This window comes from Haematobia irritans, chromosome 2, assembly GCF_050003625.1.
Source record: "Haematobia irritans isolate KBUSLIRL chromosome 2, ASM5000362v1, whole genome shotgun sequence".
Lineage (NCBI taxonomy): Eukaryota > Metazoa > Arthropoda > Insecta > Diptera > Muscidae > Haematobia > Haematobia irritans.
In genome coordinates, this window is record NC_134398.1 from 65091376 (window position 1) to 65105602 (window position 14227).

General features: G+C 32.0%; 8 non-coding genes across 8 annotated transcripts; 4 read left to right on the forward strand and 4 right to left on the reverse strand.

Annotated features, from left to right (window-relative positions):
* Positions 1–72, forward strand: TRNAP-AGG (transfer RNA proline (anticodon AGG)). Its single transcript has one exon. It is a non-coding gene; the product is annotated as a tRNA-Pro (tRNA).
* A 904-nt stretch (positions 73–976) lies between these two features.
* On the forward strand, positions 977–1048 carry TRNAP-AGG (transfer RNA proline (anticodon AGG)). The gene has a single exon. It is a non-coding gene; the product is annotated as a tRNA-Pro (tRNA).
* Positions 1049–7696: 6648 nt separating this feature from the next.
* TRNAP-AGG (transfer RNA proline (anticodon AGG)) lies at positions 7697–7768 on the forward strand. The gene has a single exon. It is a non-coding gene; the product is annotated as a tRNA-Pro (tRNA).
* A 281-nt stretch (positions 7769–8049) lies between these two features.
* Positions 8050–8121, forward strand: TRNAP-AGG (transfer RNA proline (anticodon AGG)). Its single transcript has one exon. It is a non-coding gene; the product is annotated as a tRNA-Pro (tRNA).
* A 3208-nt stretch (positions 8122–11329) lies between these two features.
* Positions 11330–11401, reverse strand: TRNAP-AGG (transfer RNA proline (anticodon AGG)). Its single transcript has one exon. It is a non-coding gene; the product is annotated as a tRNA-Pro (tRNA).
* Positions 11402–11587: 186 nt separating this feature from the next.
* On the reverse strand, positions 11588–11659 carry TRNAP-AGG (transfer RNA proline (anticodon AGG)). The gene has a single exon. It is a non-coding gene; the product is annotated as a tRNA-Pro (tRNA).
* A 293-nt stretch (positions 11660–11952) lies between these two features.
* On the reverse strand, positions 11953–12024 carry TRNAP-AGG (transfer RNA proline (anticodon AGG)). The gene has a single exon. It is a non-coding gene; the product is annotated as a tRNA-Pro (tRNA).
* Positions 12025–13107: 1083 nt separating this feature from the next.
* On the reverse strand, positions 13108–13179 carry TRNAP-AGG (transfer RNA proline (anticodon AGG)). Its single transcript has one exon. It is a non-coding gene; the product is annotated as a tRNA-Pro (tRNA).
* Between the last annotated feature and the right edge of the window lie 1048 nt (positions 13180–14227).

Sequence of the window (14227 nt, forward strand, 5' to 3'; positions counted from 1 at the left end):
GGCTCGTTGGTCTAGGGGTATGATTTCCGCTTAGGGTGCGGGAGGTCCCGGGTTCAAATCCCGGACGAGCCCAAGTATATGCATTTTTATGAGCGGAGATTTCAGAGAAATTATAAGTTCATTAAAATTGAGATTGTTTGGCTTAATATTGGGCATAATCATCTTCAAACTTTAATTTGGAATTATTGAATTCATGTATAAATAATCAAAAGTTAAAATTGAAAACTCTACCTAAACTTGTAAACATTGCAAAAATTAGTAAAGTGCTGCCTAATTTGCAAGCACCACTTCCCTAAATTTATACTGATAGTAGCACATGTACATATCCTCTAAATCGCCATTTAGTTTTTTGGTCATCTATGTACACTGAAAAAAAAAGTGAACTCTCTATTTCACTAAAGCCAATTTAAATTTATTTTAGTTCATGGGATTATTATGTTTGGAGAAAGATTCTTTTACTCTAATAAGTTTTTGGGTGCGTTAGTTAAATGAACTAAAAAATTGGAAATATTTAAGCATAAAGATTTACTAAATTCGTATTTCTCACAAAATAATTCATTATTTCCTTAAATTTGTAAATTTTACTACAAATGCCATCGTCATGAACTTCGTATGTCACTAAAGACATTCTTGCAATTTTGAACTCCAATTTTTTTCCTTCAAACTACAAAATTTTCTTTAACATAATAAGTGAAAAAAATTATTTATATCTAATAAATTTTCTTGAATTTGTCGAAAAAGATTTACTTATTTTTGTGATATCGGTATGATGCCAGTGTTTTGAGTACTATTTAGTTAATTTTTTTTTACAAATATTCAAAATTTTCTTAACTTAACCAAAAGTTTTATTCCTGGTGGGTTCACTGTTTTTTCAGTGTAGATAGAAAACCACAGAAAGTAATATTTGATGTCTCAGATATGTATGTATGTACGAGAAATAAGACTGTGTGTTTCCATTATTAGCCCTAATACAACTGGCTCGTTGGTCTAGGGGTATGATTTCCGCTTAGGGTGCGGGAGGTCCCGGGTTCAAATCCCGGACGAGCCCAAGTCGTATGTAAAACTTATATTTTGTATACCCTCCACCATAAGATTGGGGTATACTAACTTTGTCATTCCGTTTATAACATATCGAAATAATGGTCTCAACCCCCATAAAGTGAAATTCTGAGTCTATCCGGCTATGCACATAGGTAGATATTGAGTAATTAGGCGGCCAAAAGTCAAAATCTTAAATACGTAGAAGGCACAAAATATTGACGTCTACGTATAGTAAACAAATCCGCGAATTACCCCCCACACATTCAACAACCATACGTCACTGCTTCCGTGCAGTTAGACGCAATTTGATCGTTGACTTGATACGTATTTCTATTTGGGTGCCCGAATTATATCAAATTTCGCAATACGCATGTATGTTTATTTTAAGTTGTGTAGTGAAGTGAAAGTGAAAGTGATTCCCATAGCTCAAGTAAGCTTCTATTATATAAATAATAGTTTTAACTTTTATTTTTAACTTTCGTTATATTTTTCGGTAGTTGAACATACCCTCTTTTTCACATAAAAAATTTAATTTTTTAATTTCAAAAGGAATTTTGTTATGGATCAGGATTCGTCCGGATCATATTTTTTTGTTTATTGAATACGTTACACATTTAACTTTTCTATAAAAAACAAGAGCCGCAGAATCCCGCAGAAATCCAAGAAAGATTCCGCTTAGAAATTGGGCTGTTGGAGGACATGCCTAAAGCCAATTTTTGTAATACCAATGATGGCAAGACGAGTAGGAGATTTCTTGAAAACACAGAATTAGCGGCGGACATAACAGGCATTAACCACGAATTAATACATAAGGGCTGTTTTCTTTTAGCACTGGATACCCTAAGCCGTGAAGGACTAAAAGAAAACAGAGTACTCGCTTATCCAGAACATCTCCAAAAATATGCAACAATGTCATCAGCTGTTTAAAAACAATCACAGAAAAGAAGTTAAATCTTGCATTTTTAATATATGAAATGCTCCAATTTGTAATAAATATTTACTGCTGCGATTATTTATGACACTGTACCACTTTGAATTTCATGTTTTTTGATAAATTAGTCACAATAAGTTGCTATTGTGAATCACTTTATCACAATACAATCCGGCAACATCGGCGCGACTTGCACTGATGAGTTGTTCTGGATAGAACACCAGTGCAACGATGTTCTGGATAGCCCATACAAATGTTGCATCCAGTGCTAAAAGAAAACAGCCCTATAGATTTAAAATCTTATTAGAGGCGATTTCAAGTGGACACAAAATAAATACAACAAAATTCAAAGAATATGCCTTCAACACCGCGCAAATGTATGTGGAATTATACGACTGGCATCCCATGACTCCAACAATGCATAAATTACTATTACTATGATGGGCGACCATCATAGATAATGCACTGTTGCCAATCGGCCATTTGTCGGAGGAGGCTGCCAAAGCACGAAATAAACATTTTCGGTCATACAGACAGAATTTTTCAAGAAAATTTTCAAGGGAAGAATGCAACCGTGATATTTATCAAAGATTGCTTATTACTTCAGATCCACTCGTAAGTAGTGAAAGATCGTTAAAGAAAACTTCACACAAGATTTTTTCCAGTGAAGTTATAGAACTATTAGAACCTGCCGAGCCCCACACACAATCAGGTATTGAGCACGAAGAAGTCGAGATAGAAACATCTTTCAATAAGAAATTTAATGCATTTTTATTTATTTATGATTTATGAGAATAAAATTTGTTTTTATTATAAAATATATGTTTTTCTTATTTATTTTTTTAAATAAATAGATAGTTTTTTAAAATACAGTCTTTCGAAGCCATTAACGTCCAAAAATATTTTTGGCCGCCTAAATATTTCAAATCGACCACTATGCGATGTACGCATATCCATCCGTCTATTGAAATCATGCTAACTTTGTAACGAAACATGCTATCGAATTGAAATATGGTGAAAATAGTTGTTATTGATGTAGGCTGGATGGTTTTGCAATTGATCCACCTAACCTAACCTAGGAATACTTTCGTAATAACTGACTCCCAAATTTGCCTTCCCGAGCCTCACAAAAGTAAAAATTCTATCCAATTCGGTTGAAATTTGGTATGCGATGTATATAGTATCTAACAATTGTTATACCCACCACCATAGAATGGTGATGGGGGTATACCCTTTTATATCAAAAAGAATTTTCAAATATTATTGATAAAATTCTCGTACATTTTGTCGATGATATCCAAACTTTTTTGACCAATTACAAAGTCGATATTTAAACTACCAATGCAAAACTATATCAAATTTTGAATAATTTTCTTTATGAATAGTTTTTATCAAATTTTGAGAAAGCTTTTTTGTCTGTGTTTAGTTCGATCGTGCTATTTGACTTATTTAGAACATGGAAGCAGCAAATTTCCTCCGATGTACTTGAAATTTGAAATCTAGAGGTATTTTGAGTTCATTAACCTATGTCAAATTTGGTATATATCGGCCATGATTGGGTATATCCCCAATGTGGACCGATCTCCCGGTCTGAACCGTCAAGACACCGCATTTTTTCCAATTTAAAATGGAAATCTAATATTATTTTAGATCCACAAATAAGTGTACCGAATATGGTGTACATCGGTCCATATTTTGATATATTCCCCATTTATACAACTCAATTTGCATCCACTTTTCCTAAAATTGGAAATCTAGAGGTATGTTAGGGTTATAAAGAGATATGTCAAAATTGACTTCTATCGGTAAAAGTCTTATATAATCTCCATATGGAACGATCTACCGATTTGAGTTATTGAGTAGACAGCACAATTTTTATCCGATTTGCTGAATTTGGAAATCTAGAGGTATTTTAGGTTCACAAATGCGTGTGTGGAATTTGATTTATATGTTTTGACGGAACTGGTAAATTTCTGAAATTTTCGACACAAAAAGTTCAAATGAAAGCAGTGATTAATAAAATTATACACCGAAAAAAGCTCGTCCGTTTCTAAAATTTCTATCTTTACACCAATTCCGAACTGCCCTCTTACTTTGGCATTTTTCCAAGTCAAAGAAGAAGGGAATTAAAGCAAGAATACCATTATGATAAATTTGGGTTTGAATAACAATGTTTATACCCTTTGTCACTACTATGGTAAGGGTATAATAAGTTTGTGCATTTGTATGTAACGCTAAGAAGGAAAAGTCAGAGACTCATCGTTTAGTATACTGATCGTCTTAGAATTGAGTTCTGGGTGATTTAGCTATGTCTGTTCCGCTTGTCTGTTCATGTATTTTCGTGTGCAAAGTACAGGTCGCAGTTTAAGCCCTGTCGTCCTCAATTTTGGCTGATGTCCTTTTTCGGGACAGTCTCGAAAAACTTGCAAAATATCAGCCAAATCGATTCAGATTTAGATATAACTCCCATATATATCGCCCGATTTAGACGCACATGACCAAAGTTTTACTCCGATTTATGTGAGGCTATGCCCAGGGAGTAGAATTAATATTATGTTTATCCATGTCAAATTTGTCAAAATCGGTTCAGATTTAAATATAACTCCAATATATATCTCTCGCCCGATAGGAATTTAATTGGCCCTAGAGGCCACAATTTTGTACTTATTTCCTTTAAATTTTGCACAAAGAGTACAATGGATGCACTGAAAAAAATATTTATGTGATTTAAAGATTACACAACCTTAAATTTAGGATGCGAAATTTACAAAATATTAAGGACAAATTTCTTTAAAATAATGAAATTTTAATTAAAATAATGTTTATAATCTTTGCTGCAAAATTTTTTTTCATTAAATTTAGAACACATATTTTGTAAATTTGCGTCCCTCCGTTAAGACTAATTTTCCTTTAAGTAAAGAAACACATTTTTGATTTAAAGAAATTGTCCTTAAATTAACTGAAATATTGAAATTTAGATTTAAGATAAAAACGCTTCAAATATAGGCTACGCCTTATTTTGAGGATTTTGCGTCTTTGGTTTAATTTTTTTTTTTTTGGAATTAAGAAAACATTTTTTACTTTGAAGTATCCGTTATAATTTGGATTTTTGAAATGACATTTGTTTGTACGTGAGTACCTTTATTAATGAACCGCGAAAAGAGAATGAAAATTTGATAAATGAGATCTGTATCCTAATTTTAATTTTATTGGTCCTAGATTTAAAGCCAGATAGGTCGCTAAAAATTTCTTTACTTTAAAACAGCCGCATCTTTGGCTCGGAATCAATACCAAAATCCTTCAGGGAAGGTCAAAATCTATGGATCCAAGTAAACTTTTTTTGAGTGTGGTTAAGTATGCAAAATTTCGTTGAAATCGGATCAAAATTAGATATAGCTCTCATATATACGTATCTTAGATTCGTATAACAACCGGAGACCAAATTTTCATTTTGATTTACTTCAAAATTTGCCCTGAGAGTAGAATTAATATTTTAGCATTGTGTTTCAAATTTAGATCAAATTGGCAGAGATTTGTATATAGCTCCCATATATAAACGCTTGTTTTGGGGAGATATGGTAGAAAATGTCATATTTTATACCCATTTCAACGGAATTTTATTGCAATTGATTTTATTTTACACAGAAAAAAGAATTGACATTCTGTCTAACTGTGTCGAATTTTATCCAAATCGTTTCAGATTCATATATTCTTCTTCATCTTGCACTCAAAAAAGGGGGCTCTAATGCCAACTAATCTTTATTTTAGTTCAAGGAGGTTAGTTGATTTTAGTTAAATTTTGCCCAATGTGAGCAAATGTTTCCTATTTGATTAATTTTTAAATAATTATAATGGTGTGAACTAAAAGTAAGAAAATAAATTATATACAAATATAGTGCACAATTTTACTAACAAATACAATAGTGTATATTTTTCTAAAATGGTAGAAGTTTGCTTAAATTGGGTTCATAGGTCTCTCAAATGAGTAAATTTTACTAAAATTGTACCTGTCTTGAACTTCGTTCTAAAGACATTTTAGCAATTTTTAAATTCAGTTTTTTTTTATTTAAATTAAATTTAATAAATTTTCTTTCATTTAACAAAAAGTATTAATATATTTGTAACATGTTATTTTAGTTAAAATTTTCTAAAATATAACAAATTATTTTTCATTGTGGGTTCAATTTTCTTTGGTGTGATACCCAAAATGAACCTTGTATTGGCTTCAAGGAATAATTCTAACAATAAATGAAAACTTCTTTGGTCTAAAATTTCGTTTGCCAGAAACATAAATAGAAATTTGACGGTTCTTGTCGGACAATATTTAATGCATCCCCATGTATATTTATCTCTCAGGTTTACATATCTAGATTTAATTTCGATTCTCACGGATTAAAAATTCAATATTTGCCGATAAATATTCAACGCCAATATCTCCTATATAAACTGTTATCCATTTTTAAATTCATAGTGAACCCAGCAGGTAGAAAAGTTTTGGTTAATTTTAGAAAATTTCGATTATTTTTAGAAATTTTTAATTAACAGTATTACAAACGCTGACATCACGAGAAATTCAAGAAAATTTATTAGGCATAACATAGTTACTTTTTTCAGTTGTTTGAGAAAATTTTGTAGTTTGAAAGAAAAAATTGGAGTTCACAATTTCAAGAATGTCTTTAGTGCCGTACGAAGTTCAAGATGTGCGCATTTGTAGTAAAATTTACAAATTTTAAGAAATAATGAACAAGGTATGGCAAAACTTTCGGCCGTATGTACATATTATGCACACTCTATTGAATATTTCAGTACACACACTGAAAAAAAAGCATACCCGGTTCCAAAGATTTTGTCTTTACTTTAAAAAATTTGGTATTGATTCCGAGCCAAAGAAGCGGAGAATACAAGTAAGGATGCTTTTAAGACACAATTCTCATTTAAATTTGGGTCTTGAGTACTTGCTTCTAGGAAGCAAATTTTAATTTTTCGCTTTATCAGCTTTTTTTCTTCATATGCTATCAAAGTCCTTTAAAAACGAGTTAACGACAACTTTATTTTCCAAATTAAGGCTCGACTTATAGTAGAAATTATGCTATGTTTCAAGTAAAAAACTTCTTGAAAATAAATTTTTGAAAAGCATGTCCTATATTTGAACGATTTTTTGCTTTGTAGTCAAGGTGCAAAAAGACAACAAATTTAAAGACAATTTCATTAAATTTAAAGAATTTTTCTGAATTATTAAAGTCAAGTTGACCTTAGCCCAACAATTTTTTCTTTCATGTTATGATACCAATTTTCAAGTCAAACCACTTAATTATGAGGCCAATACGACTTCATTGAAAAGTTTATCGACTTTTGGACAAGGAAAAAAACTTTATATTAGAGAAATGCGTCTTCTATGCTAAGCAAAATTTGCATTCGTATTTTAAGGACATGAAATCTTTGAACTCACGACAATATTTTTTTCAGTGCAGGAGCTTAAAAATGAAAATATAGGATTTTAATCATGAAAAACGCTACTTAAACATAAGTACAATGTGAATTATGCGATTGTATTTGAACCGGTTTTATAAACTGGAAGAGATAGTGGCGCACACTGTATCTGCCAACAATCATTCAATGATTGAATTTTTGTTCATCACCATTTGTTAGCTGCAACACCCATATGTTTCTTTTATGTATTTTACGTGGAATGCGTGTGTTTTTAAGGTTAGCTTTACGGCAACTGGCTCGTTGGTCTAGGGGTATGATTTCCGCTTAGGGTGCGGGAGGTCCCGGGTTCAAATCCCGGACGAGCCCAAGAAACTGCTATGGACATTTTATTTTTATGAAGGCATAGCTAAAAGTTATGTTAATTGTAAAATTAACTCTGTTGGCCCTTAATGCTTAACACAACTAGATTTCTTGTACATAATAAGAAACAAAACGAAAAACAAAAGAAAAAAAATTGTATTTTGTTATCACACACAATGCCATGCTGCGGACGTGACTGCAGCAACATTCTAATTTTAGTTTTGTTATATAAATAGCCAATGTGTGGTCTAAACTCGAGTGTATTTATTTGATTGTTGGCAGCAACTGGCTCGTTGGTCTAGGGGTATGATTTCCGCTTAGGGTGCGGGAGGTCCCGGGTTCAAATCCCGGACGAGCCCAAGATTGGTTGAATTTTTGTATAAAGGCTATTTCAGATTAAACTTTACATAAAATCTCGAGCTTAAAGTTTGAAATATTGATTCGGCGGAACACTATTTGTGTAAATTATGTGTCAAACTAGCCATATACGAGTAAATATATCTTCTATATGTTGAGTTTTATATGCCCCCATATAAACCGAGGGAGGGAGTGGCAAGAGAAGTTTAGTTTGAAAATGCCAAAAATTGTCTGATATTGAAACAAGTAAGTCAATCTTAAATTGACTAAACGCAGAGTATATTATTCACGTTGAAATCTTATTAGAAATTGAATTAAAAAATGCTATCAAAATTTTAATCAAACCAAAAGTGAAATTATTTGCACTACTTAATTTCTTAATTTCATTTGTTAACTGATACCATCTTTTTGATGATTGACACATATTCAATTAAAAAATGTTTAAACCAATTAATTTTGCGATACAATTCGAAAAATATTTTTTTGTTGTAGAATATGGTTAACTTTCTTAATCATTCTTAATTTAATCAAACTAATAATCAAAAGTGAAATTATTTGGACTAAATATTTTTTTATTGACGTTATTAACTGATACTATCCTTTTGTTGATTAAGCATATAAATTAAAAATGAATGGAACCAATTCATTTCAGTTTTCATATTCATCTTTATATATTTTATTTAATAATGACAATTCATTTAATGAGATATTATCACATCCGATATTACAACAAATAAGACTCTTATTGAACATATATACGCAAAAATATTGGTAAACATCTATTTTTATACCCACCACCATAGAATGGTGACGGGGTATAATAAGTTTGTCATTCCGTTTGTAACGCATCGAAATATCGATTTCCAACTATATGAAGTATATATATTCTTGATCAGGGAGAAATTCTAAGACGATATAAGCATGTCCGTCTGTCCGTCTGTCTGTCTGTCTGGCTGTCTGTTGTAATCACGCTACAGCATTCAATAATGGAGCTATCGTCCTGAAATTTGGCACAGAATCGTCTTTTGTCTGCGCGCAGGTCAAGTTCGAAGATGGGCTATATCGGGCCATGTTTTGGTATAGCCCCCATATAAACCGACCTCCCGATTTGGGGTCTTTCGCTTATAGAAACCGTAGTTTTCATCCAATTTGCGCGAAATTGAAAATCTAGAGATATTTTGGGACCTTGAAGAGGTGTGCCAAAAATGGTGAGTGTCGGTCAATGTTTTGGTATAGCCCCCATATAAACCGACCTCCCGATTTGGGGTCTTTCGCTTATAGAAACCGTAGTTTTCATCCAATTTGCGCGAAATTGAAAATCTAGAGGTATTTTGGAACCTTGAAGAGGTGTGCCAAAAATGGTGAGTGTCAGTGCATGTTTTGGTATAGCCCCCATATAGACCGATCTCCCGACTTTACTTCTTGGACTTATAGAATCCGTAGTTTTTATCCAATTTGCCTCAATTTCAAATTCTAGAGGTATTTTAGAACCATAAAGAGGTGTGCCAAAAATGGTGAGTAGCGGTCCATGTTTTGGTATAGTCCCCATATAAACCGATCTCCCGATTTTTCTTTTTGGGCTTATAGAATTCGTAGTTTTTATCCAATTTGCCTGAAATTTAGAACTAAATCCAGAATCTGATATAGTCCTCATAGGTGAAATCTTTAAATTTATCATCGGGAAGTGTCCTCAAGTCCTCAAGCCCTCCTGAAATTTCAAAGGAAACCCTAATAATTGGTTCATGGTGGTGGGTATTTAAGATTCGGCCCGGCCGAACTTACTGCTGTATATACTTGTTTATATTCCAAACGGTATTATTTAAGTCAAAGTTATGGCTATGAATCTTTTTGCAATTGTAATCTTCAAATAAAACTCGACAATTTTTGAAATTTTTGAAAATTTTGATGGTCACGAATTGCATTTTAAGAAAAGTCAAAATGAGAATTTGATTTGAAACTTTTTCTATTGACAACTCATCAAATTTTCTATTTAAAAAACTCATAGATCCCATTAATTTTTAATCAAACCAAAAATTAGACACACAAAAGAAAATATCACAAAAATATTTTCAATTAAAATCTTAGTAGAACTGAAAACTTAACCAATTATAAATTTAACTGAAATGATAAAATTATTGATCTCAAGTAAAATATAGATTATGACAAATAGGATTTTAATTACATTAAATATTCTAAATCATAAATATAATAAAAATATATTTATAGAACTAAATAGTTGTACATAAAATTACAATATAAAATTAAAGAAAATTACATAATTTAATGTAACTAATTTTTAAATTAATTGTCTTAGCTAACAAATTAATTGAGTTTGCTATCAAAATCAAAATTAAAAAGAAATCAGTGAAAAGTGTAATCAGGTATATTTTTAATGTCTAATTAGTTCAGTGGTTGAAATGATGGCTTCAAGCTGCAAGTCTTAAAAATGAGACTCCATGGGTTCTATGACCTACTTATTGGACTAATATTTATACTCAACATTAAGATTGATGTAACTATGGGAGTACCATCTAAATCGCTAGCGAAAAAATTATGAGAATTGGTTCCCCATCTTAAATCTTTCGTCTGATATGCCCTTATATTGTCCCAGATTTGCTTCAAATTTGCACAAAAACATTGATAGTATCGTCAAGTGTACCAAGTTTGTTTGAAATTTGCGGAAATGCACTATTTCATCAGAGTTAGTAATGATTAGTACAAAACTTTGTCGTATTTTTCTCTCAATTGTAAATATATACAAAACCTTCAATTATATGCATATCTTAAAATATGCGTGAGTTTATATGTGTTAAAAATGGAGAGTACCATAGAATTTGCAAACAATTAGCAATGCTAACACATTCAAAATAAAATTAAATAATTTTTCAAACTCCCAGTAAATAAAACATTCTCATTTTTTGTTAATTTAAATATTTTTCATATATTTTTATACTTATTTTTATATATATTCTTTTTTACTTTTGTTAATAAAACATTATTTTTAATTATTTTATGACAAAATTATGATCTGTATTACAAGTTGTAATAGCACTGTTGTGCCGGTATTTCAAACAAAATAAGTAAATAAGATATTTGAAGATTAATTTGCCAAATCAAACATCATGTATTTGGGCCATATTTGATAACAACGCTCACAGTGTGAAAATTAACCCATTATGATTTTTTTTTATAAAAATATTACCAAACCTTGGGCTCGTCCGGGATTTGAACCCGGGACCTCCCGCACCCTAAGCGGAAATCATACCCCTAGACCAACGAGCCAGTTACGGTTACGAAGATTAAAGATTTCTATTTTCATAGAGTATAGATTGTAAAAAAAAACTAGGATGATGGAGGAATATTGGTTATTCCCTGATCTCGATTTAATATTACGAGTAATGATGACAATCACTAATTTCAAAAAAATATTTTACATATTCATGGAAGCATAAAAACTGCACTATGTTTGGGCTCGTCCGGGATTTGAACCCGGGACCTCCCGCACCCTAAGCGGAAATCATACCCCTAGACCAACGAGCCTATTAGAGACGTGACGTATAAATTTGCGTGGTGTTCAAAACAACGATAGGTCAGTACAGAATATTTGTCTTGAGAGTGAAACACATATTCCATTTTATATGTTCGAGCTCTCTTCGGGTTTCACTGCGAAAATCTGTTAAATATCGCTGTGACACTTTTTTATTATAGAAAATATATATTCAAGAAACGGACAACCATGTTTCTTTTCCAGCCCTTGATTTGATATTAACGGTAACAGCTACGACATCAAAAAATGTACATATTCATGGAAGCAAAAAAATTTAATATCGTTTGGGCTCGTCCGGGATTTGAACCCGGGACCTCCCGCACCCTAAGCGGAAATCATACCCCTAGACCAACGAGCCAATTGGGGGCGTGGCATATAAATTTGCATGGTGTAAAAAACAACGATACAGATCTAGCTATACCAATAGGGAATATTTGTTTTGAGAGTTAAAAAAATATTTTATATTAAAAGTTTGAATCCGATCCGTTTGAAATTCCGTATATAACGTTAGTATTTACCGCCTTAGTTCAGGTTCGGTAGCCCATTATTTTACGATCACTTAGCTTATTCAGTCCATTGTGATATCACATATGGTGAACTTCTCTTTTATCACTGAATTCTGACTACTTCCATATTTAGATCAATGACTATGCCTCAGAACTATACGGACAAAAAATACTGTTTTTCTTATGTTTGGGTGTAAAAATTATATATTTTGAACTCAATATTTTTAAGTGCAAGTATAATGTTCATAAACTAACATAACATGTTTGGGACATATTTGTTAATATGTTAGAACATATTATGTTTGGGACATAAAATGTTTGTAAATTAATATGCTTGGATGCAAACATATATTAATTTAGAAATATCCTATAAACAAATATGTGTTTAGAAAGAGAGACATAGAGGGTATGCTGCAAGTAAAATAATGGAAGTAAACAATTGTCGCCTTAAAAATATATCCACACAAAGAAAATTTCATTAAAATTTTTTTCTACCAGTGTATGCCTGAGGTGAAACATAATAAGTTTTAACAATACAAAAAATATTTTGTTTTTTTGTTGTCAAGCATATATATTTTCAAGCATTGCTTGAAGCAAAATGTGTTTGGGGCATATGTTACAGAAGCGATTTTTTTGGGGGGTGTACATATAAATGGAATTATGTATTAGTTTTTGATAAATTGTTGGTACATACGATTTTATAAATTTTTAAAATTATCGTATAGTAATTATGTGCATTAGTTTTGGTAGAAATACATTTTTAAGTTTGCATTCTGCGTTGCTGACAAAGCAAATAAGAACAATGCAAATAAAACTGCAGTCATAGAAGTTTACTTTGTATAACAATATATGATATTTCCCAATGATAATTTTTGTTTGTTTTTATAATTTTTTCTTTCAAAAAAAAAATAACTATAAAAAAAGTATATCACTTTGGGCTCGTCCGGGATTTGAACCCGGGACCTCCCGCACCCTAAGCGGAAATCATACCCCTAGACCAACGAGCCAGTTGGTTAACGTGATTCAAATAAGCAATTTCAAATGGCTCACACACAAACATATATGTGAATTCATGTAGTTACGTTGCCACATTGCTACCAAACCAATTATTTACAATAAAATTGACGAGTTAAATACTAACTTGAAATTGGGTTCGAAATAGTATAGAATTCAAAGATTTTTCAATCCTTCTTGTATAGCAGCTTCACACACCATTCGATTTTACAGAGATGCCATACAATAAATTAATCACTAAAAAATGAAGTATACTTTTGGGATGTATGGTAAAGTACCATAAGAATAATTATGAAAGTTTAAAACAAAACAACAAATGTAATAAAGGGTGATTCTTTTGAGGTTAGGATTTTCATGCATTAGTATTTGACAGATTACGTGGGATTTCAGACATGGTGTCAAAGAGAAAGATGCTCAGTATGCTTTGACATTTCATCATGAATAGACTTACTAACGAGCAACGCTTGCAAATCATTGAATTTTATTACCAAAATCAGTGTTCGGTTCGAAATGTGTTTCGCGCTTTACGTCCGATTTATGGTCTACATAATCGACCAAGTGAGCAAACAATTAATGCGATTGTGACCAAGTTTCGCACTCAGTTTACTTTATTGGACATTAAACCAACCACACGAATGCGTACAGTGCGTACAGAAGAGAATATTGCGTCTGTTTCTGAGAGTGTTGCTGAAGACCGTGAAATGTCGATTCGTCGCCGTTCGCAGCAATTGGGTTTGTGTTATTCGACACATGGAAGATTTTACGCAAAGATCTTGGTGTAAAACCGTATAAAATACAGCTCGTGCAAGAACTGAAGCCGAACGATCTGCCACAACGTCGAATTTTCAGTGAATGGGCCCTAGAAAAGTTGGCAGAAAATCCGCTTTTTTATCGACAAATTTTGTTCAGCAATGAGGCTCATTTCTGGTTGAATGGCTACGTAAATAAGCAAAATTGCCGCATTTGGAGTGAAGAGCAACCAGAAGCCGTTCAAGAACTGCCCATGCATCCCGAAAAATGCACTGTTTGGTGTGGTTTGTA